Source organism: Euprymna scolopes, chromosome 5 (genome assembly GCF_053919585.1).
Source record: "Euprymna scolopes isolate OS-2025 chromosome 5, ASM5391958v1, whole genome shotgun sequence".
In the NCBI taxonomy this organism is placed as follows: Eukaryota; Metazoa; Mollusca; class Cephalopoda; order Sepiida; family Sepiolidae; genus Euprymna; species Euprymna scolopes.
The window spans coordinates 162643337-162667687 of NC_136486.1; the positions used below are offsets into that span (position 1 = coordinate 162643337).

The 24351-nt window shown below is 35.8% G+C and overlaps 1 pseudogene; it reads left to right on the plus strand.

The window, feature by feature from the left end:
• The first annotated feature begins 6299 nt into the window (after positions 1 to 6299).
• On the plus strand, positions 6300 to 6416 carry LOC145277341 (5S ribosomal RNA; annotated as a pseudogene).
• The last annotated feature ends 17935 nt before the right edge of the window (positions 6417 to 24351 follow it).

The window sequence follows — 24351 nt, forward strand, 5'->3', positions numbered from 1 at the left end:
ACAAAACTCAGAATATATTAGCGCTCCAAACCCTAGCGACCTTACATTTAGACCCATTGTAGCAGGACCAGCCTGTCCGACAAGCAGACTTAGCAACTTAATAGACATCTTATTACAACCTTTCACAGATCAAGTTAAGAGCTACATAAGGGACGACATCCATTTTCTCACTACCTTACCACATACAGTAGAAAACGGGACACTATTAGTTACATTTGACGTTAGTAGTTTATATAGTAATATACCCCATGAATTAGGAAAAGAAGCAATACTATTTTGGATCAACAGACACGCACAAACACTACATCCCAGATTCACAAAGCAATTCATTATCGATAGTATAGACATAATTCTAAATAATAATTCCTTCGAATTCAACAATATCAACTACATCTAAACACTAGGTACAGCAATGGGAACGAAAATGGCACCGACTTACGCAACCCTTACATTAGCCTACCTAGAAGAAACCCTATATAAAAAAATAGAACAAAAATTTGGCCACAGCACTAAAATACTGTTTCTAGAATCATGGAAAAGGTACTTAGATGACTGCTTCATCCTATGGAAACCCACATGGGGGGACATCACAGACTTACACACCATACTCCAGAACCTACACCCAAAAATTAAATTCACCATAGAACAAAGCTCTACAGAATTACCTTTCCTAGACATACTGATAAAGATTAAAGACAATAACATTATCACAGACATTTACCGCAAACCTACAGACACCCAACAATACCTACACTTTAAAAGTCACCACCCTAAAAGCTGCATAAAATCAATTCCCTACACCCTAGCACGTAGAATCTGCACCATAATCACGGACAATAACCTTCGAAAAATCCGACTCAAGGAACTACGGATAAATTTAAGAAAAAGAAAATACCCATCACAACTTATAGACAAAGGGATCCAACTTGCGACAAATATACCAGTAGAAGATTTGAGAACCCCTAAAGAACGAAACAAAGAACAAATCCTAACATACGTCTCCACACACAACACAAGCAACCCTGAACTTTTCACAGAGATAACGAAAAACCTCGTCCTACTTAACCAAAACAGCAAACTAAACAATTTCCTTAAAACAACAAAAATAATAAAAAGCAAACGCCAACCCAAAAACCTAAAACGCATTCTTACCTCATCCAAACTCAATCAAGACGCAACAAAAGGAGTCACAAAATGCAACAAACAACGATGTGGAGTCTGCAACATAATATTAGAGGGAAACACATACACATTTACGAACCCCTTACAAACATTCAAAATTAAAAAAAAAACCTAGATTGCACCTCAAAAAACGTAATCTATGTAATAAAATGTCCAGCATGCGATAAATCCTACATAGGCGCTACAAAAAACCTTAGTAATAGAGTAGCCCTACACCGATCCAACATCAAAATCGCGGAAAATAGACACCTACATGTATCACAACATATACACGCATGCAGTGGAGGCAGATTCGAGATAATGCCCATCTTCCAAACCGACAACTACTTCTACTTGCTAACTCAAGAAAAAAATTTCATAACAAAGTTTAACCCCGCCTTAAACGTCTCTCCATAATTATACACATAAATAGGCAAAACACAAAATACACTTACACGCATGCATGCTTGGGTAGGTGTGCACCCTCACACACGAAACAACAAAAAAGCACAATAAGGCACACTTTCGCGGGTGCGCGCGCCCATACCCAGTACAGTACCATTTCTCTTAACTAAACAAACAACTAGAAATTAAACGTATGTATGTGTGTGTGCGCGCGTGTGTGCGTGTGTATATGTGTATGTGCGTGGGTGTACACATATGATTGTGTATGCGTGTGTGTATAATTATATATCATCTGTTATCTATGCTACATCTTGTTTGTATATATACGTGCACTTATGTTTGGGTGACCGAATCCATGTATGCATATGTGCATGGATTGGAAAGGAAACTCCAACCAATATATACATAAGGTGGGATGTATGAATATGTATGTGTGTGTGGGATTGTGAATGCATGTGCCCATATATATATATATATGGGTGGATGAGTGTATACACATCCGTATGTATGTGTGTATGTATGTATATATACATATGTATGCACATGTATGAGTGGGTAAATGTGTTCGTGTGAATATGGATATACGCGTATGTGTGAGCCCCTGCATATGTCTGTGTGTGTGCATGTGTGTATGTATGTGTATGTGCCTACATAGTATGTGGATGTTTGTGAGTGTATGTGCACATATATATATGTGTGTACATATATGTGTGTATGTGCGTGTATGTGTGTGTATATATATCTTCTACCTATTATTCTCCATCTTACTTGTGTGTGTGTGTGTGTGGGTGCGTGTACATATGTCTGAATGATTAAGCGCATATATACATGCGTGTTTTGGTAGGAAAAAAAAAAAGTATATATATATATATATATATAAAATAAAAAATAAAAAAATAAAAATAATTGTTAGCGGTGGATGTATGCGAGTGCGTGTGTGAGTGTGTAGGTGGGTATGTATATGTGTATATATGTATGCTCCTACATATATTTCTATGTATGTACGTGTGTGTATGTGTGTGTGCCTGTGTGCGTGTGCATGTGTACATGTACATGAATATATATGTATGCGTATGGGATTGTGTGTGAGTGTATGCTATACATGGGGAAAGAAAGTCTTTAAAAAAGAACCCTAAAGAAGTCATAAAAACCTTCACCATATGGACTAAAAAACACTCTTTGAAACTAACTTTGACCGGTCACAGTGAAACACTTAAGGTTGGAGACAGAACGTCTAAACACTGAACACACGCATCGCACCACTATGAAAAACATATTTAATATCAGCGGAGGCATATCCACAAACTCCCATTTTAAAGAAAAACTTTTTACGAAAATATCTGAAGAGAACACACCCTAAGCTCGAAACGCGTTATAAAAATATTTTAAAATAAAAATATGATGAAAACCTTTAAAAAAACCCACAATTGTTGATGGCTACACTCTTTTAAATATACATATATATATATATATATACATATATATATATACATATATATATATACATATATATACATATATATACATATATATACATATATATATACATATATATATACATATATATATACATATATATACATATATATATATATACATATATATATATACATATATATATACATATATATATACATATATACATATATATATATACATATATATATACATATATACATATATATATATACATATATATATACATATATACATATATATATATACATATATATATACATATATACATATATATATATACATATATATATACATATATACATATATATATATACATATATATATACATATATACATATATATATATACATATATATATATACATATATATATACATATATATATATACATATACATATATATATACATATACATATATATATACATATATATACGTATATATATACATATATATATACATATATATATATATATATACATATATATATACATATATATATACATATATATATACATATATATATACATATATATATATATTACTAGCAGAGTGCCCGGTGTTTCTCATTCTTAAAATAGGTTACATATTATATTTTAATTTATATATATAATATTGTTATCTGCTTTTATTATTCTCTTATTTCTTTTGTAATAAACTTGCATCGAAGGGAGATAACTACAGGATTATACCCTAGGATGTCTCTCCAGCAGTCCTAAGAAGGATGATTTGCTATAAAATAGAGAAACCCATCCAAAATAAAGTTTATAATTTTGCATTGATAGCATTTAAGGTAGAAAGTGATGTTGCTTTCAAATTTAAGTGCTTGGCGGTGTACCTATTTATTTATAAACGTTTTAGGGTAACAGTCATTTTATGACCTCTCCCTGACACAAAAAATAGAACAATAAAATAAATACACCAAGAGAAAAGTGCTCTTATTATTGGTTCACTTACAGGGCATACATAAATACGCAAATGTTTTCTTGCTGTCATGATTCTGGAAGTTTCATTTGTCAAAAACTAGAAACCTTTTTTTTTTTTTTCGTTTTTTTTTTTTTTTGCTTATTGTTTTTGATAGTTCTAGATGAAGTGTTTAATAAAAAGAAAATATTTATCCAGTGTCGGTTAAGCATAAATAGTGTCTTAAACCCAGACAACAAATGCATTTAAAAGAGAAAACGTCAAAATATAAATATTTATTTTTAAAAAAATGACATACGAGGTGTTTTCAATAAGTTTCCAGATTGTCTTTGCACAGGCATTTAAAATTGTCATAGATTCTTGAAAATTCAGTATCTTATTGCTATATAGCTTATGAGATGACTGACCAATTTTTATGATTTCAGCTTCAAATGAACAGCTATAGCAGGGATCGGAATACACCCTACTAAAGCCTGATTGTCACACCTGTTGAATTTCAAAAATGTAATGTGGATGTAAGGACACTTTTGAAGAACGATATGCAATAAAATTGCAGTTTTAAACTTGAAAAAATGTCACAAAAACGTATGGAATGATTCAGGCTGCTTTTAGACAGACTTGCATTAATTGGGCATCAGTTTTTGAGTGGCATAAGAGATTCAAGGAAGACAGGGAGTCTGTGAGGGATTATGAGAAATGTGGGAAGAGTAAGGAAGTCAGAACACCAGAGTTGATTGGCCAGATAAAAAATTTCATATATAAGGACCGTTGTGTGTCTATAGAGACATTAAGTGCACAGTTTGATGTCAGTGTGGGAACTGTATACAAAATTATCGCCGAGGAACTGAATATGCGGAAGATTTGTGTGAAGTTTGTCCCAGAGAAGATCAGAAAGACATTGTCATGACAGCAGGGAAATGGTCGAGCTGATCAATTCAGATCCCCACCCTCCCTATAGTTCAGACCTTGCTGCCTGTGACTTTTGATTATTCCCTAAGTTCAAGGCAAATCTTAAAGGCTGTCGTTATGGGATAATTGAGATGAAAGAGTCTGTGACGAAAGTCATTGATATGCCCACACAAGAGGACTTCATGAGGCCTTCCAGAAATTGTTGGAACAGTACAAGTGCATTGCAGCCGGAGGAGATTACTTTAAAGGGGGCTAGAGTTCCATGTGTGTACTATAAATAAAAGTGGCCATACGAAAAACTGTCGGAATTTATCTTGCTTCCAGATAAATTCGACGCTAAAGTAACTAAGCTGAAAAAAAAAGCATGAAACAAAAGAGGGGGAGGGGTAAAGAATAAAATATAAATGTCTTGCTTTGAAACGAAGAAGAAACTTTATTTACAATAAGTTGCAAGTTTTTCCCTTTGCGGGCATTAAACTTAAGAAACGCCAACGTAACATGTAATGAAAAAAAAAACAACACTGGTTCTTATAAAGAAGTTGTGTGTATCCATAAACGAATACAACAATAATGTACAAAATAGTAGTATCTCCTAATCACACTCGCATATGAAATTAATTGTAGGAGCGTACTCACAATTGAAAGCCAGTCAGGCACGCGCCTTTTTCTTTTTTTTTTTTTTGTTTAAAGTCCTTTTAGAATTTTCCTTCCCTCCATGTTGCATATAAACCGTAGAGACACACATGTATTACAGGAGCAAGACCTCGTCGCTTGTCCGGATAGGAAATTCCATAATTCCTTGTCACGTAAAAAGGTATTTTCTTTAAATTCCACTCCTTGTAAAATAAATACACGCAAAACCGCAGCCATGTAGTTAATTTTCAGAAGTCTGTCTCGTCACAGCCAGGTATTAATTTCTTGCCGGGTTTTCTTCTTTGAAGGAGGCTCTTCAAAATTCCATTTTCAGCGCCGGGCAATGAACACGTTTACTCTCCACGTCAGCAGAATTTCAAAAGAGCACGAAATACGCGCTGGGCTCGTGACGTCACCACAGAGCTAGCATTTCCCTTTTCTCCAAATTAAAGGGAGTTTCGTACAAACCGAAAATATACGAAACTAAAAATCATAATGGATAAAAAATACAAAAAATCATATATAAGAACCAGATAAACAATAATAAATGTAAACAGGGGGGATGCACCATTATTTGTACAAAAAAAAAAATTCCAACAAAACTCCGGAAACTTATTGACGGCACTTCGTACATACTCTATGAAATACTCGTCTGTGACCAGTCTTTCAAATGTCCCCTTCTGCACACGTCAATTCAAATAAAAAAATGTTTTTACACAACATATGGTTTGCTTGTTTTGTTTTACTTTATCAACCCTTTTCAGATAATTTAATGGATAGCAGCATAATTAGGTACGGCATAATCGCGTTGACACACCGGTTCTCGTCAGATCACCGAAGTCAAGCAACGTTGAGCCTAGTTAGTATCAGATGGGTGACCATTTGGGAATTCTAGGCGCTGTATGTGCTTTCCGTTTATCTCAGCATTTGTTTCCAGTCGTGCTTCACTTGCCACTGGTATTTAACAATGTCGTCTCAGGAGAGATTGTGCACTTCCTGCCACAAAAATTTCATGCGCAGGCAACCCTTCGTGGGTATCCTTAGTCTGTCCAGACTGAAGGAGCCTGTTTTTTTTTTTTTTTTTTTTTTTTTTTGTTTTTTTTAATGGATAGCGGGACAGCATTACTCTCAAAGGAACAATAAGACACCTCCTTCCCTCCGCTAGTCTGTGAGAGACCTTTGGGCAAGGTTGAGAACCCACTTTAGCCCCCCCCCCCCGATCAGGGTAACGCAAGCAGGAGACTGATGTAATACAGAAATAAACTGAAATAATTCTGCTCCCCTGAACGGAATTATTTCTTTTTCAAATGTGTCGTATTTCGTTGTGCTGAGCAAAAGATATAATGGTCAGGAGTGTTTTACTAAATATGTACGACTAAAAATGATGTACGATCATTGTACGACTAAATTGCCACTGCTGCTGCTGATTAAAGCAACTTCGACGCAGGTGATCGACTGGGTCCAGCAGCATAAAATATCGTAAAACAATCAACGAATTTACTCAAAAGTTTCGAGAAATTATTTTTGGCAAATGTTTTTAAGTCCATATCTATAAAGATATTTACTAAAAAAAAAACTCCCGACTTTTATTGAATATTCCCTCTTACACGAGCGATCTACTAAGTCGTTTTATTGTTTATTTTAATAAGTTTGTTTTTTTTGCGTTAGCGACGCAAAAAAAAAAAAAAAAAAAACTTATTCAAATAAACAATAAAACGACTTATTTTTGTCAAATTCTTAAAGATTGGGACTTTTTTCTACCCAGTGGGCAACTTTTAAAAAATATCTTTGTAAAATTAATAAATAAATAAGTTTATTTCTTTATTATTGAAATAAACACAAAACGAATTTAGTCACAACTTTCGGTCGGGAGCTTTTTTGTATTTTTTAATTCAATTTTACAATGACATTTTTTTTTAATTTGAATTTTGTAACACAATAACAATGTAACAATGGATTTTTTTTTAAAAGTAGAATATATCTCTGAAGACTGAAGTAATGCTTCCAATCCCGTGTGCCTCTTTTGGGGGAACTAGTTTTCCCCACTTTTAAAACATTAGTGTCTAATAGCTCTCACGGGGAGTTAAGTAAATAACTATTATTTAACAAATAATATTTTCGATTTTTTCTTTTCTTTTTTTCTTCGTTAGATAATATTGCATTTAGTTCCGTTGTGGGATAACGCGAATCTGATTCATTTCTCAGAAAAAAGGTCAGTGTGCGCTGCCTATCCAACCTGCAAAGGGTGTTTATTCCGAAAGTTGTAGGGAGGTTGAAAATAAGAAAATGCCTTTCGAAATTACCCCACCTCCACGGCTTTCGGAATAAACAAACTATGTAGGTTGGATAAGCAGCGCACATTGACCAAAATAAAGCAAAGGAAATAATTTTTAAAACATTTTTTAATTTATATTATCGACTACTGCTAGTTTTTGTTGTTGTTTTTTTTTTTAAATTAAACTAAAGTAAAAAGGTTCAAACTAAATCTTAAATAAACCGATGTGACTTTTTTCTTTAACTTCGATTTTTTTAACACAAATTATATTCTAAAAATTTGAAACGAAAATTTATAAAAAAAATTATATATCTCGCAACACATAAATAGTTGTATTTCTATTTTGTTTACTTTGCGCGAACCTTTCTTAGTCTCTCACAAAAACATGCGTTCACATTTCAAGCTTTATTATTTGTCGCATACACACGCGCACACAAACATACGCGCCCACGTCCACACACGTACATATATTCACGTTCGCGTACATACACTCACGTTCACGTGTATATATACACACACACGCTAACGTACACACATGTACTCACACACGCGCACACGTACGCACACAAGGACGACGTCACTTCCTTTCAATGGAAATCCACACATGCGCAAAAGACCACCGGTAACAAGTATAAAACAAAGAGCAATAAGCGGCTTCTTTCTTTTAGGACCAGCTCTCGGGCTGAGAGGTTCGACGAACAGTCGCCTCCCTTTCGGGAGGCGCGTACCTCACACCACTTGCTACTATGTGGGGTAAAAAGCTAACAGACCGTACGTACACATTCTCACTCTTTCTCTCTCTATCTACTACTGGTCCCTGAGAACACCTTCGCGTAGCTGACTGCTAACTGATGTCAACCTTCTATCCTTTTCTTTGTCTACACGTTGGACTATCATTCCCATTTTTCACTACGTTACTCACTTCTCTTCCCACGCGCGAACAAACGATAGTGACCCGAACTTGAGATAAACACACATTTCTTTTTTCTTTCTACACCACCAGTCCCGCAACAAACGATGGTTACACCCGAACGTGGACATGAACACATGTTATATCTAAAACATTCATTTTTTTAACAGTAAATAAACGACACCTTTATCTTATCCATCAATTAAGTCTTTGTTTCCTTCAATTCCATTCGTTTCATTATTTTCTTGTGGCGAGCTAGGGTATTATATCAACAACTTTCTTACTTAAGAGAGAATATTAAATAAAATAAAACCCAGCCACGACTAATCCAAAAATAAACTTGTTTATTTTGTTACTAAGATTTTTTAACGGAAATTGGAAAAAATAATATAAAAAAATTGAATGCTTTTTATATGAATCTAAAAATATATTTGCCAAAAATAGACTTTCGTGTAAAAGTTGTTTTAATAGCAAAACAGCAGCCGGAGCAAATAAGCGTACATTATTTAGTCGTACAATTTTAGTAAACCTCCTTATGTACGATCAAAATTCGACACGACTAAATGTCCGATTTAGCTGCTGCTGATTCAAGCACCTTTACGCGCTGTTTCTATATGACAAACAGCAGGAGCAGTCAGTCGTACAATGATCGGTAATAATTTGGTCGTACATATTTAGTAAAACCGTGGTCAGGACAATCACCCACTATTGGTACTGCTTGGACAGAAGAAACTGTAGCCCACTGTCTGTACAATTGCAAAGAAAGATGTGGCAACACATCACTCTTTATTCGAAAAATAGTGTGAATGGAATTCTGAACCAAAGCATCTTGCTCGGTAAGAAAGCAGAGGACAACAGTGAGAAACATACGTTGACAGTTTGAACATCTGAGCAATATCAAAAATGATAGGAAATGCCTATAACGAATAGGTCGAGGGCGAGAGATGGATGGAGAGCCATATCCGTCAATGCCTGTACCAGGGAGAATACCATTTGAAAATGCTGAATCCAGTCATTTTGACAAAAGTTTTTATACTTATATGTTGGTTTGTTGAATTTTGAGCCAGGGCGATGCCAATAAAATCGGAGCTGTGCACAGACGTACATTTCAGGTGAACCTGGATTTACATTCTTGTGTCCTATAAAAATGACTTGAACTGTAATTATCATCGAAAACAAAGAAAGACTTACATTCCAAGTCAGGAAGCTAGAATTGCGCAACACAAAATAAAGAACAATTAAATATTTTAAATATTAACATTTCAGGAATGCCGGTTGAAAACATAAACAACCAGAGAGAAGAAAAGAGAAGGCCAACATTCGAAACGTGATGACATTTTCCGCCGTCGCCTACCACACACACACACATGCGTACAGCTAAACATACTTGTTCTGTTCCATCTCTCTCTCGCTCTCTCTCATGTCAATGGCCATCAGTGAGCTGTAAATCTATTTGTATGTCGTAAAAATTTATGTGTTGATTTTGAGAACAACACCAAAAATTATCAGAGTATATAATTTCGCAAGCATTTGAAAAGTGCAAACTAGAAAATCATATATATATATTCAATAATGCAACAAGTTTAGAGGTATCTATTTTGTTGAAAGCAATTGAAATAATGGTTTCTTTGGGCAATACGAGGGGCGTGCAATAAATAATGCCTCTGACCCACTTCCAGTTGTCTTATCTAGCTCAAATTTTGCATGTGCAATGATTCATATCTCTACGGGTTATGTGGCAAATTACATCTTTGAACTAATTGTGGTTTCTGTTTTACAGGTGTTTGAACTGAGTCAGGTGTAAAATGGAGCCTGTTGAATGTCGAGCAGTGATCCGGTTTTTGTATTTGAAAGGACGCACACCACAGGAGACTTCTGATGAAATGAAAGAAACTTATTGTGATAATGCCACATCATATGACCTTGTAAAACGCTGGCATCGTGAATTCAAACATGGCCGGAAGTCTATGGAAACAGCTCCCAGACCTGGTCATCCTCCCTCCTTCTGCCATTGATGAGGCATGTATCCATCAAGTTGAGGCTGCCATTTTGGAAGATCGGCGCATTACTATTCGCCAAATAGCTTAAGATGTCAAGATTAGTACAGGGTCTGTGAAAACTATCATTCATAGCCATTTGCATATGCATAAGGTGTCTGTCAGATGGACTCCTATGTTGCTCACACCATTACAGAAGCGAGAATACGTCGAGTGCTTGAGGATGAATTTGGAGATGTGCCAAGAAGATGAGTCAAAGTTTTTCAAATTACTGATTACACAGGATGAAACCTGGGTCCATCACTATGATTCAGAGACCAAAGCCCAGTCAATGCAGTGGAAGCATTTGGACTCACCACCTCCAAAGAAGGCAAGGGTGCAGCCCTCCACTGGCAAATTCATGCTCACAGTCTTCTGAGACCAGGACAGAGTAGTGATGACAGATTTCCTGGCGAAGGGTACCACAATTACAGGAGCCTATTATGCTTGACTTTTGAGGAAATTAAGAGAAGCTATCAAAATTAAGAGGCGGGGCAAGATCAGTAAAGGTACCCTCCTCCTGCATGACAACACTCCGGTCCACAACTCACATGTCGCCAAATCAGAAGCACGGGCGTGTGGTTATGAAATCCTTCCCCATTCTCCCTACTCTCCTGATCTTGCACCGTCTGACTTTCACCTCTTCCCAGCCATGAAGTTGTTTTTGAAAGGAAAGCGTTTCCCAGATGATGCAGCCTTGATTTCTGAGGTTATGTCGTGTTTGAAGGACCAATCTGGGGTGTTCTACAGAAACGGTCTCCAGAGCTGCATCAAACGATGGAAGAAATGCATAACTCTTGGTGGTTCCTATGTAGAGAAAGAATAACTGTGGCAAGTTTCGTTGTTCTACTGCTATGGGAAGTGGGTCAGGAGCATTATTTATTGCACGCCCCTCGTAGCTTCAGAATATTCCAGTGTATATCAAGGCTGGCTGTTCTGTCTCGCTAGCAATATTTTGCAGGGTATAAATTTCTCAATATCAACAATAAACCACTCAGATACATCAAATGCTTTGTGATTAAGGTTGCATTATATTGGAATGCATGGAGACCAGTTATCAACACGCCTGGAGGCTAATTTGAAAAACTATTACGCCTTTGAAAAGCCTCCTTCAAAGGTGATAGCTCAAATGCTAATAGGAAGATAGATAACAATAAATTTATAAAATTAAAATATCATGTTTAAACATATTGTACAACTGGACAACGATGGGCGGGTAGTTAGTTATTTTTATAAAAAATCTATCTGAAAGATATTGAGCACATCATATGTACAAAGTCTTCTGTTTTGAGTCCTATGTTTATCCAATATACAAAGAAAAGTTACATAGATTCACAACTTTCACTTACATAGCACCGCATTAGAGAAATCGATATTTGATTCTATCTAGTCGATTTGTCTTCTTCCTTCTATTATGTTCTTTGCAAGAAAACCGTGTATTTTTACTTTAATTTCTTTTAAAAAATACTTATTGTGACTAGGAATGTTTTTAAGAATGGAGATATTTCGCTTTTATGTTCCAAACAGTATACGTCGCTCATGCCCAATGTAAGATACACAAAAACTCAACATCATTTACTTTTTAAAAGTTACTTGAGTATCGTCCACGTTTTGAAAGCATGAATCTATGTTTCTAGCTTTTATTCCAAAATCAAATATAGCAGTTTCAGAACTGATACATGTCTTTCTTTTGGCGGGGGGGGGGGCTTTTCTCTGAATATCATCTTTAAAGTGGGTGAAGTTTTTGAATTTCCGTCCTTCCTTTTAAACTCTGTGATGATTGTTCTTACTGATATCTGTTCGTCTCTAACGAACTGTACAAGGACAATATTTTACATTATGATAGCGAAACACGTGCAAGGCACTGCAGAAAATAGAGGCATTCGCCTGAATTATGATTTAAAAAGTGTTAAATATAAAACTTAACAAAAGTACTTAAAGTATAATAATTTTTAAAAAGACTGAAATTATGAGTGATTCTTTCTTTTTTTTCCTGATTGATATGCACCTCACCAGTATATATATATATATATATATATATATATATATATATATATATATATATATATATAAGGGCGTTCCAAATGTAACGTCTCCTATTTTTTTATTCTGCCCGTATAGATCAGAACGATTGCAACTTGCATTGTTATGATGACTGAACTTATGTATTCGTAACCTGAAAGCTCCATCTCTCTGTTGCAGATATTGATTGTGTGAGATGCTAAGAAAGTAACACAGAGATGTGCTATTGAATTCCTGGCAAAAGTGCATTGAGAATGGTAGTGGTTATGTAGAAAATAAATGCTGAAGTACAAAAGGTTGCTCGTTTTAATGGTACAACTCCCGTCTTTGCAGCTCTTCAACTTTTTAATTTAAAACAAAAATAATAGGTGGCTTTACTTTTGGTACGACGCTTGTATGATAAAGCCATCTCCAGACGCTCATGCACAGCCATCGTTTATCACTGGCAAAAGTGCATTAAGAATGGTGGTGACTATGTAGAAAATAAATTCTGGAGAACAAAAGGTCGTTCGTTTTCATAGTACCACTCGAGCTTTAGTAGCTCTTCTACTTAAAACTGAGTTAAAACAGGAAGGAGGCTATACTTTTTGAATGACCCTCGTGTGTGTGTGTGTGTGTGTGTGAGTGTGTGAGTGTATATATATTATCTATATATATATATATATATAGAAAGAGAGAGAGAGAGAGAAAGAAATACAATTGAATGCAATATGTTACAGGTTGCAATACATAGATACACTATTTACACACACAGTGACTTTTATATAAAAGTGTAGATGTATATAAAGTTCTCTTATCTTAGTACTCTTAACAAATAAGCCAATTTAATATTTTTATTTATAAACATTTTTTCTGTAATTAAGTTATATTGACTTCTCTACTTGTTCATAACGAACTAGAATAATACCCGTCCCAGGACGGATAAAATTAATTGAAGACAGTTTTGCACCGCTGATATGCCTTTTTTACAAAGCTTAAAATCATGATATAATGATACTAAACCTAGAATCCTTATTCTAATTTTGATCAAAATCTATTACAAGATTTGGATTCTATAAAATGTCTAAAATTTAAAATGGATTTTAAGAAAAAATATTGAAATTCAGAAAGTTTGCTTTATTAGTGCATACTGATGGGAAATTATACCCATACTATGCCCTCTAAAATCCTTTAAAAACTGTACTTTGAGAAATATTTATTAAAAATTCACGATGATCTCCAACCTCTTCTTTTTCCCCTTTCAATAAAACTAAATTGATCTAAATATAGATCACATTATGAACCCATACGCTTAGCATCTGTGTTCCGAAATCCATGATGTTGGATTAACATGTTTAGGATTAAATCTTGTACATACCAATATATACACCGCTCCAGAAGCTATCTCACTCTTCATGCAATCCGCTGTCCGTATAAAAGGTCAATACATCCTAAGATCATTTGTAGACATTTATGCTGACGACACTACCATTTATGGTAGCACATCTAAGACAGTAAACGACCAAGTTCTCTCCAATTCTCTCTCCTCTGATCTTGAGCACGTAGTACAATGGGGAAAGGAGTGGCTGGTTACTTTTAATGCATCTAAAACCAAGCTTCTCTCTTTACATCATCAACATTCTAATCCACATTTGGCATCAATTGAAATGAATGGCTCTTGTCTTCAGGAGGCCTCAAGTTTTGACAAGCTTCTGGGCTTCACCATTACTCCTGATCTTAAATGGAACACGTACATCAAATCTGTTGCCAAGGCCGCTGGAAAAATGGTGGGATCTTTCTATCGATCCGGTAAATATCTCACTGCTGATGCTATTCTCTATCTATATAAGAGCCAGGTACGTCCAAGGATGGAATACTGTTGCCACATCTGGGCAGGAGCTGCTAGAAAGGACTTGTCCTGCCTTGATAGAGTTCAAAATAGACTTCGTAGCCTCGTAGGAGATGTCCTTTTCTCCTCCTTGCAACCTCTATCTCACAGAAGAGATGTTGCGAGTTTGTCTCTGATGTATCGTTATTTTCATGGAAAGTGTTCGACTGAGCTTCAATCTATGGTCCCCGCTCGCCAAACTTTCACAAGAAACACTCGTCTAGCTGTAAACACTATCAATAATTCCCCCCACTCTTTATCTGTACCTAAACCTAAACGTAGATTCCATGAACAAAGCTTCTTTCTTAGAACTGCACGCCTGTGGAATTGTCTTCCGTTTTCCTGCTTTCCAGCTGACTACAATATGGTTGTGTTCAAGTCTAAAGTAAATAAGTTCTTGATGAGCCGTTCCATATAAGTTATCAAATTTACCAAATTTTCATTACTAATGATTACTATATTGTCCAATTTCTACTGTACACTCTTTAACCCTTATCCTTGAGTGGCCTCTGGGCCTTGATAATGTGGTGATGCCTATGTAAAAAAAAAAAAAAGATGGAGAATTGTTGCCACGTATGGCCAGGAGTTGCTGAGAGCACCTTTTCCTGCATGAAAGGGTTCAAACCGGCTTCAAAATCATGAAGGCAATGCCTTTTTCTCCTCCTTACTACCTTTTTCTAACATGTTGCAAGTCTACGTTTGTTTTTTCATTATTTTCATGGCAGGTGCTCGACTGAGCTTCTGTCTATGATCCCCTCTCCCTGTAAAACATTTGCAACAAACACTTGTCAAGCTACAACAACTTTCAACTATTTTCCTGACTATCTATCTGTCTGTCTCTAAAACTAATTGCAAAATTCATGAACAAAGTTTCTTTCCTAGAACTGTTCGCCTGTGGAACTCTATGCCGCAGCACTGCTTTCCAACTGACTGCAACAGGACCATTTTCAAATCTGATGTAAACAAGTTCTTGCTGTGCGGCTTTGTTAAATAAAATTTAATCCAATTTCCACCACTACTAGTCATCACAGTGGTGTCTCAATGACCACCATTAACTCTTATCCTTGAGTGGCCTTTGGACCTTGATAAGCAGTGACCCCCCCCCCCTTTGTTAAAAAATTAAAAAGAATTCTAACTTTATATGAATAGAGAGAATTTAATTTTGGTATAAGAGTATAAGTATGAGGATTGACCCTTCATATGCGGAAATAAAGATTTATAGGACAAGCTTACTATCCATTATGAACTGATAAAGTACCTGGAATATAAGTATCAGAACTGTCTTTCTATCAGTTCACATACATACATACATACATACATACATACATGTGTATGCGTGTGTATGTGTGTGTATGCGTGCTGATGCATCAATCTGTCATGATTTATCATTTGCCTCTCTTGCTTGATTGATCTGTTTAACCAAGTCTGTTCATTGCATCTATGCAACCGGTCACTAATCACAATCTACCATTATCTTCATCCCAAAATCAGATATGCTTATATTTTTGTCAGCATCACTTGGTCAAAAGAAAGTAACTGCAGATAAAAAGCGAAAGATGTTTTCAAGAAAGCCACCGAAACTCTTGGGGCATCAAGCCAATTCTATAACTGAAAGACGGAATATGAAATGATACACTCTCCAAGTTGACAGCTATTCTTGTCTTCTGACGCACGGCCATTCTACGTGGCCGTACCATTTCAAAAAAGAACTTTCTGATTGAGGAGAATCAAGTTTTGGAGACTTCTTTGCCATTGACTTATAACTGAATCTACGCAAACAATCGACAAATTTACAAGTCTGTCTTTGGCTGCGCATACATTTGTAACATTACACACGTTGTAGCAGGAATATAAAACAAGTTATAACTCGAATCCTTTTTTTATAAACAAGAGCATTATTTCCGGGTACTTTAAGGAAGAAAATGTGATTGTGTTCTTTCTCTCTGACCTCTGTCCTCTTGAACGCCTCTCATATCTCGAACATGGTCGTTGGTCTGTGCCCACACTCTTTTTATAGTATTTTTCTTTGTACACATTTACGTCCGCGTGTTCTAACTCATTTGTAAAATAATGTGCTTTTGATTTTTTTTTTTCATATTTTTTACTCTTATTCATCCCAAAGAAAGCCACTTGGACGTAATGGGGAAAATAATCACTCCTTTATCTTTATCAAAATTTCTAATTCAAAATCTCCAATTAAATTCCATACAGTGCAAACATTCGAAAGTTTAGAGGACTGAAAAATTTATATGGCGATAAAGTTGTATCCAAAATTGATTTGAAACGATTTCATTGAGAACATTGTCAAGGCTGCTCCAAAGAAGGTGGGCTACCATACTAGAAAATTAATTGCACCAGACAGTATCCTATATCTTTACAAATCCACTATTCATCCATGCATGGAGTATTGTTGCCACATCTGAGCTGGTGAATCTACCACTAATTTTTCCTTCCTAGGGTGCAAAAATGAGTTTCAAATCTAATAGGTCCTGCACTGTCAGCAAAGCTCCTACCTCTGTCCCATCGCCACAATGTCGCACCCCTGTGCCTGTTTTGCAAATAGTTTAATGGAATGTTCTGATGAATTTTTAGCACGTGTGTTCCATCGACGTACATACCCCTGACTAACCCGACAAGCAGCAAAATCACACCTCTTCATTATAAAAGTCTCAAGATGTTAGAAAGCTTTCTTCCTTGTTAGACTTTAAAATTCGCTCCCTGTTTCTTGCTTCCTTACTGTGCTAAACAGCAGAAGTTTAAATGTAATGTGAGCAAATATCTTGCTGCTCAACTCCCCACAGTACTCTGTTAGACACAATCCTCCAAAATAACTACTAACGTCCCAAATGTCAATATGCCTTGTTTGGGATGAAAAAAAGTTAAAATAAAAAAAAACGATTAATAAGATAATTTTATAAAGTTTTGATTTTGTACGTTGTTTGATTGAAGGTAATTTTTAAGGAATCCTACAAATTTTATAATTAACTAGCGGAGCATCCCAGCCTTGTCCAGTATTAAAATACGCTTACATATATTTTATTTCATGCAGATTTCGTATTATTACAGAACCAATTCTCTATTGAATATTATATTGTACCTAATATATAGTACTGATTTCAAAAGTTTAAAAAAATGACTTGAGTGCCATCAGCTAAATTGAAGCGAAAGCATTTAGCGTTCCAACCACGTTCGCTACTGTTTGAGCTACCACCAGATAGATAAGAAAGATTCAAAATTAAACTACTTCAAGCAATGAAGGAATCTGCACATGCGCAGACATAATAAAAAAATGAACATTTTGCATTTCAACTTGCCAACATATTTCTGTATGCGTTATTAACCTATTCAAACAAAAATTTTCCTCGTTATAAACCATCCTTGGTGTTTGATTACTAAGGTTATGACAACAGCATATTCTTTTCATTGTTTTGACTCTCGAGTATGTATCCGACACAGACACGGGTAATAAACAGAGAACCACATCACTCTATAAAAGCATATAAGATATCAACGGATACACACTCGTGAGTCAAAACAATGAAAAGAATATGCTGTTGTCCTAGCCTTAATGATTACTATTTCCTTTTTTCCCCCTCAAGTTGTTTATATCTTCAAGTATTTATTCATAGTGCTTAGTTTGGTTGTTTTGTTTTAAGGCATATAAACGTTTTTTGGGTTCAGTCATTTTGGTCAAAGCTTTTACGCTTCAAGTTTTTTATGTTAGAGAAAAAGTGTTTATTTTGCCGAACATGTTTGAGTTTTGCAAAGGGAAAGGGTGTGGGGGGGGGGAATATCAATGTTTGGTGCATTTTAGGTCAGGAACCCGATATCTTCAGACAGCCTGATTTGATAGCATCAGGAAATGATGATATCACCGTTGGATTCATCATAAAGTTTTACTCAAGGTAAATTTCATTCACTATTTGTATAGGGCTTTGTTTTAAATTTCATCCCCAGATAGATACACATTAAATAGAGTATAGATTTTTTTTAATTTCATTCGTTAGCATCCCTGGTCCTTTTAATAAGGCCAGATGAATAATTCAGTAACATCTGTATTAGTTTGTCACAAAGATTGGAGTGTTTTTCAAACATTACATTTACTAATTATATTGGTAACACTAAGAAAGTTGGAAAGCCCTGTACTGCTAGGCTTTGGATTTTTCTCCCTATTTCCTGACTCCACTGACATGTGGAAGTTTAAATGTAATGTGAACAAACATCTCGCTACTCAACTCCTCACAGTTCCCTGTTAAATATGATCCCAAACAATAGCCCCTAACGTCCAAGTTGCAATATGTCTAATTTGGGGTGAAAAAGAGTAAAAAAGTAAAAATCAATATTGGAAAGTAGTCATCATAACCAACCCTCATTGATATATCTATATATATGAAAGCGAAAATGTGTGTTTGTATGTCTTGCAAAAACTTTTGACCCGAGTCACGGATTTTCACCAGATCGGTATCATTTAAAACTTCCAACCTTCGCCCGACAAATATTGAAAAATTTGCCAAAAACGTTAATTTTTTCACCCTGAAATAATCACTTTTCTACAGTGGGGGGGGGTCAGCAAAAAACCCCTTCTCATGACGAATTCGCTTCTACGCATGCGTCATACGACGTCATAACCTGATTTACTTTAAATATTTTAAAAAGCGACACAATTTTGGCGACGTCGGCTTAGTCAATTGCTTAGAGCGCGGCCTCATTATCTAAACGTTTTGGGTTCGAATCGTGGTGTGAGACGTGTTTTTGTTTTGTTTTTTTTTCGACTTTTTAAATTTTAATATTGAAGCACGGTTATTTAAGCCATTTTTCACGTGTTTTTCAGATTTTTTAACGTTCGTTTTTCTGTTTTAGGTTTTCATTAACACCCCTCATCGCCGCCTGACCACACACACCCAAAAACCATGGGCAACACCGGGTACCCCCAAGCCATTTTTCACGTGATTTTTTTTTTTGGGGGGGGGGTATTTTTCAGATTTTTTAACGTTCGTTTTTCTGTTTTCTTTTTTGTTTTCTAATTTTTACATTTAACATCGTTCGTTTGCCTTACGTTAGTTTTTTTTGTGTTTTTTTACTTCGCTTATTCTTATGTTTTGATTTACACCTCGCCCGAGCACACACACCTCCAAACACCCGGACAACGCCGGGTACCCCCACTAGAATAATATAAAAGTGAAAATTCATTTTTCTATGGCGCGATGTTTGACCTAGAAAATCACACATTAACGTTTGTCTGACCACCTGCTTTTTTAAACGTTTAATTTCACCCATTCACACTTCTCTGCCCGCTTAACGTCGTGGTAACGTGTTGCACTTTTTTTCCGCCTTAGACTCGAGGCTTCGGGTTCAAGCCTACCTCCCTACCAAAACTTTTTTATTTACACCTACAAACACCCAGGCAACGTCGGGCACCCCTGTTAGTCTATAACATAAAAGCGAAAATGTGTGCATGTTTGTGTGTGTGTGTGCATTTTTTTTTGTATGTCCGGCAAGGGCTTTTTTCGGTAGGGTGCTCAGGAGGGGGGGTCGCTCATTCTTACAACTTTTTATATACTCGCTAGATTATAATATCTCCGATTTACGAAACGAGGTCGTCTCTATCTTTTATTTCAGGGACTTTTATGTTACAAAATTCGCTCTGTGATTTCATTTCTCTATGTCATGATGTTTGACCTAGAACACCAGACGTTGACGTTCGTTTAAGCACTTGCTTTTTTAACCGTTTAATCTCAACTTTCCTCAGCTCTATGCCATATTAGCGTTGTGGTAAGTTATCAGGGGTTTTTTTCCGACTTCACCTCAAGGCTTCAGGTTCGCTCCTACATCCCTACCAAATTTTTTTTTCTTTTACACCTCCAAACACCCAGGCAACGCCGGGCACCCCCGCTTATATATATATATATATATATATATATATATATAAATGAATCCTCGAAATATCATACAGTTAATCTTTTGTAATAAATATAATTTTTAAGAACTATCACTTGTTCAGTTTCCTATTTGCAGTCCAGCATATTCATGGGTTAAGCTCTTAACTCGATCGCATCGTATGCTGGTATACCAGGCTAGCATCATCATCTATAATATAAATCTCACCTGTCTGTTTAAATGTATTTATGAATGTATGTATGTATGTATGTATATCTCGCAAAAACTTTCGACAGAGGCAACGGATTTTCATTGGTATAATTTAGAAGCTAAACCCTTCAGACAACAAATATCGAAATATTGAACAATAACATTAATTATTTCATCCTCAACTGGGCACTTTTCTACAGGGAGGGGTCACTTTTTTCGCCGATATTTTCGAAAGTTATTGCCTCTTTTCGATTGTCTAGCCTTAATTTGAACCTATGTCACCTCCAATTTGACAATGGATGCAGCAGCTAACGCTTCACGTTTTTTTTATATTACCTTTTTTACTTTCTTTTCCTTCTTTGTGGTACGGGTTCGAGCCTGCCTTCCTACTACCACTATTTTTTGTGCTCGCAATTTTTTCTTTTTTGTCCAACAATACCCTTACATACATCTTCACTTTCTTTTCCACCTTCGCATCACGGGTTCCAGGCTGCCTGCCTACTACAACTGTTTTTCTTTTTTTTTTGTTTTTGCTCAACACACACCTACACAAACCCGGGCAACGGCGGGCACCCAGGCTAGTCTATAATATAAATATCACCTGTCTGTTTAAATGTATTTATGAATGTATGTATGTATGTCTCGCAAAAACTTTCGACTGATGGAACGGATTTTCATTGATATCATTTTGAAGCTTGAGCGTTTGGACGACAAATATAAAAAAAAATTGGCCAAAAACATTAATTCCTTCACACTCAATTGGGCACTTTTCTACAGGGAGGGGTCGCTTTTTTTCTCCAATATTTTCGGAAGTACTCGCCTCTTTTTGATTGTGTAGCCTTAATTTGAACCTACGTCACTTCCGCTTTAGCAATGGGCGCAGCAGCTAACGCGAAACGTTTTTTTTATATTACCTTTTTTTACTTTCTTTTCCTCCTTCGCGGTACAGGTTCGAGCCTGCTTGCCTACTACCACTTTTTTTTTTGTGCTTGCAATTTTCCTTTTCTTTTTTGCTCAATCAACACCCTTGCACACACTTTCACTTTCTTTTCCGCCTTTGCGTCACGTGTTCGAGCCTGCCTGCCTACTACAACTATTTTATTTTTATTTTTTGCTCAACACACACCTAAAAACAGCCGGGCAACGTCAGGTATCCAGGCTAGTCTATAATATAAAGGACAAAAATCTGTTTAATGTATGTATGTATGTTTGTATGTCTGCCTAAAACTTTCGATACAGGTGACGGATTTTCACGGGATTGGTATCGTTATGACGCTCGACCCTTCGGACGACAAATATTGAAAAATTGGCTAAAATACATTAATTCCTTCATTCTCAATTAGGCACTTATCTAGAGGGAGGGGTAGCAAAAAATCCTTCCTTCATGACAATTTACCCAAACACGCATGCGTAAAAAACGTTCTTTCTTGAATTAGTCCAAATATAAAAAGAAACGATCTAACTTCGCTCACGCGATGATAAACCAGTCGTTATAGTGACAGCATCGTTATTTTAAAATTGCACGTTCGAGCTATCTTTTATTTTCGATTTTTAAAGTGTTAATATTGAAACAGGATTATTTCTGCCGTTTTTTCGGTCGTTGTTTTTAATATTTTTTTTTTATCACGTTCACTGTTTTTTTTTGTTTTTTGTTTTTGTTTTTCCGATTTTTTTAAAAAGAAGTTTTAACATTTAAACAGGTTGATTCATGCCATTTCTTTTTCGTTTTTTTAATTTTGCATCACGTTCACTAATTTTTTTTTTTGCGGTTTGTCTGATTTAAAAAGGTTACAATATTTAAACAGGGTTAATACCTTCGCTTATTCTTTATGTTCCATTTTGTTTTGATTTACGCCTATAACACCTCACCACACCCAGGCAACGCCGGGTACCCCCGTTAGTCAATAATATAAATCTTACCTGTCTGTTTAAATGTATGTATGTATGTATGTATGTATGTATGTATGTATGTATGCCTAAAACTTTCGAGAAAGGCGACGGATTTTCACACGATTGGTATCGTTTAGAAGCTCGACCTTTTGAAAAATTAGCTAAAAACATTCATTCCTTCACTCTCAACTGGGCACTTTCCTACAAGGAGGGGTTGCTTTCTTCGTCGATATTTTCGAAAGTCATCCCCCTCTGTTCGATTGATTAGCCTTAATTTAAACCTTCGACACTTCCGCTTTTGCGATAGACGCAACTGCAAAGACGTCACGTTTTGTTGTTCACATTCTTTCCCTCCTTCGCGGTGCGGGTTCGAGCCTGTTTGCCTACAACCACTTTTTTTTCTTTTTTTTTTTTTTTGCTCAACACCCACCTCCAAACATCCAGGCAACGCCGGTCACCCAGGCTAGTAAAGTCATAAAAACAAATGCTCGGTAAACAGTGTTGCTAATTTAGCGTTTTTCCTGCTAGATCTGGAGAGTTTGTTTGGAATATAGCGGGTAAATTTTAGATTCAGTTGAGTAACTATGTTTTGCACTGTTACTGTCCTCATATTTCTTTTTAATTTATCATCCTCATTATATCGTATGATTCTGAAACTTGTATTGTTGCCATTAGTTTCCCCGATATTTTTCTAGTCAGAATTATTTCTAGTAAGACATTGAATACTTCCAAGAGGTACCACGTGAAGGTTGCCAACATTCTGCACGAACTGATTAAACAGAATTCGGAGTTGAAAGGAAAAAATTTTTATTAGTGAAAGTTTCAAACTAACATTTTATTTTTTCGCTGTTCTGTCCACTCATGATTCTTTAAATTTATCGTTAGTAGAAATTATTCCATTTTATTTGAATCAATTTTTTTAGTGGCCCAGGACCTCAATTCTTTTCGATTTATTTTACTTTTAAGATTAAAAAAAAAAATTCTTACGCTGATGCTTATATTGAAATATTACATTTCAGATTTTCCTGGAAATTGTTATCATTAAAATCACAGAAGATATTTTTTTGCAATTATATCATGATTTTCGTGAAAATATTGAACGAGTAAGATTCAAACTTGGAACACCTAGATCGCTAGTCCGTGTCGTTAATCACTTGACCACCGTCACCTCCCTCCTTTTTTGATTAAAATATCGTTGCAGTTCAAAATAAAAATGTGTTTGCATTATCATTAATACTTTAGATAAAAACATAACTGCATACAATATTACTACATTATTACTGTATTAATGAGTAAGAGTTTCTCTAGAAAATGTTTGGGGATCATTTAGTATTGTATATAACCTCATCCATCTATGACCAATATGACTGTCTGTCTGTCTGTCCGTCTGTCTGTCTCTCTCTCTTTCTCTCTCTCTCTCTCTCTCTCTCTCTCTCTCCAGACTTCACTGTCTTCCATCACCTGCCTCAGACCTTCAGGATCACAGTTGGTGCATGTGGAATTTGCTAGATACACGTGGATCTAGGTCGTCCTATATTCATACACCCGCGCCGTGGAGTTCACAGCAATAGATTTCTCACCAGCTCTTGCATGTTCCACTTGCACTGACCAGTAAATCGTATATGTCGCTCCCTAATGGTAGTAGAGATGGCAGGTAGGTTGCCATAAAGTTGCTGCTTCATGGAATGATCTTGTGAAGATATATTTAGCACTGTTCATAGCATACGGGTATACATTCCATCTAGCTTTCTTTCC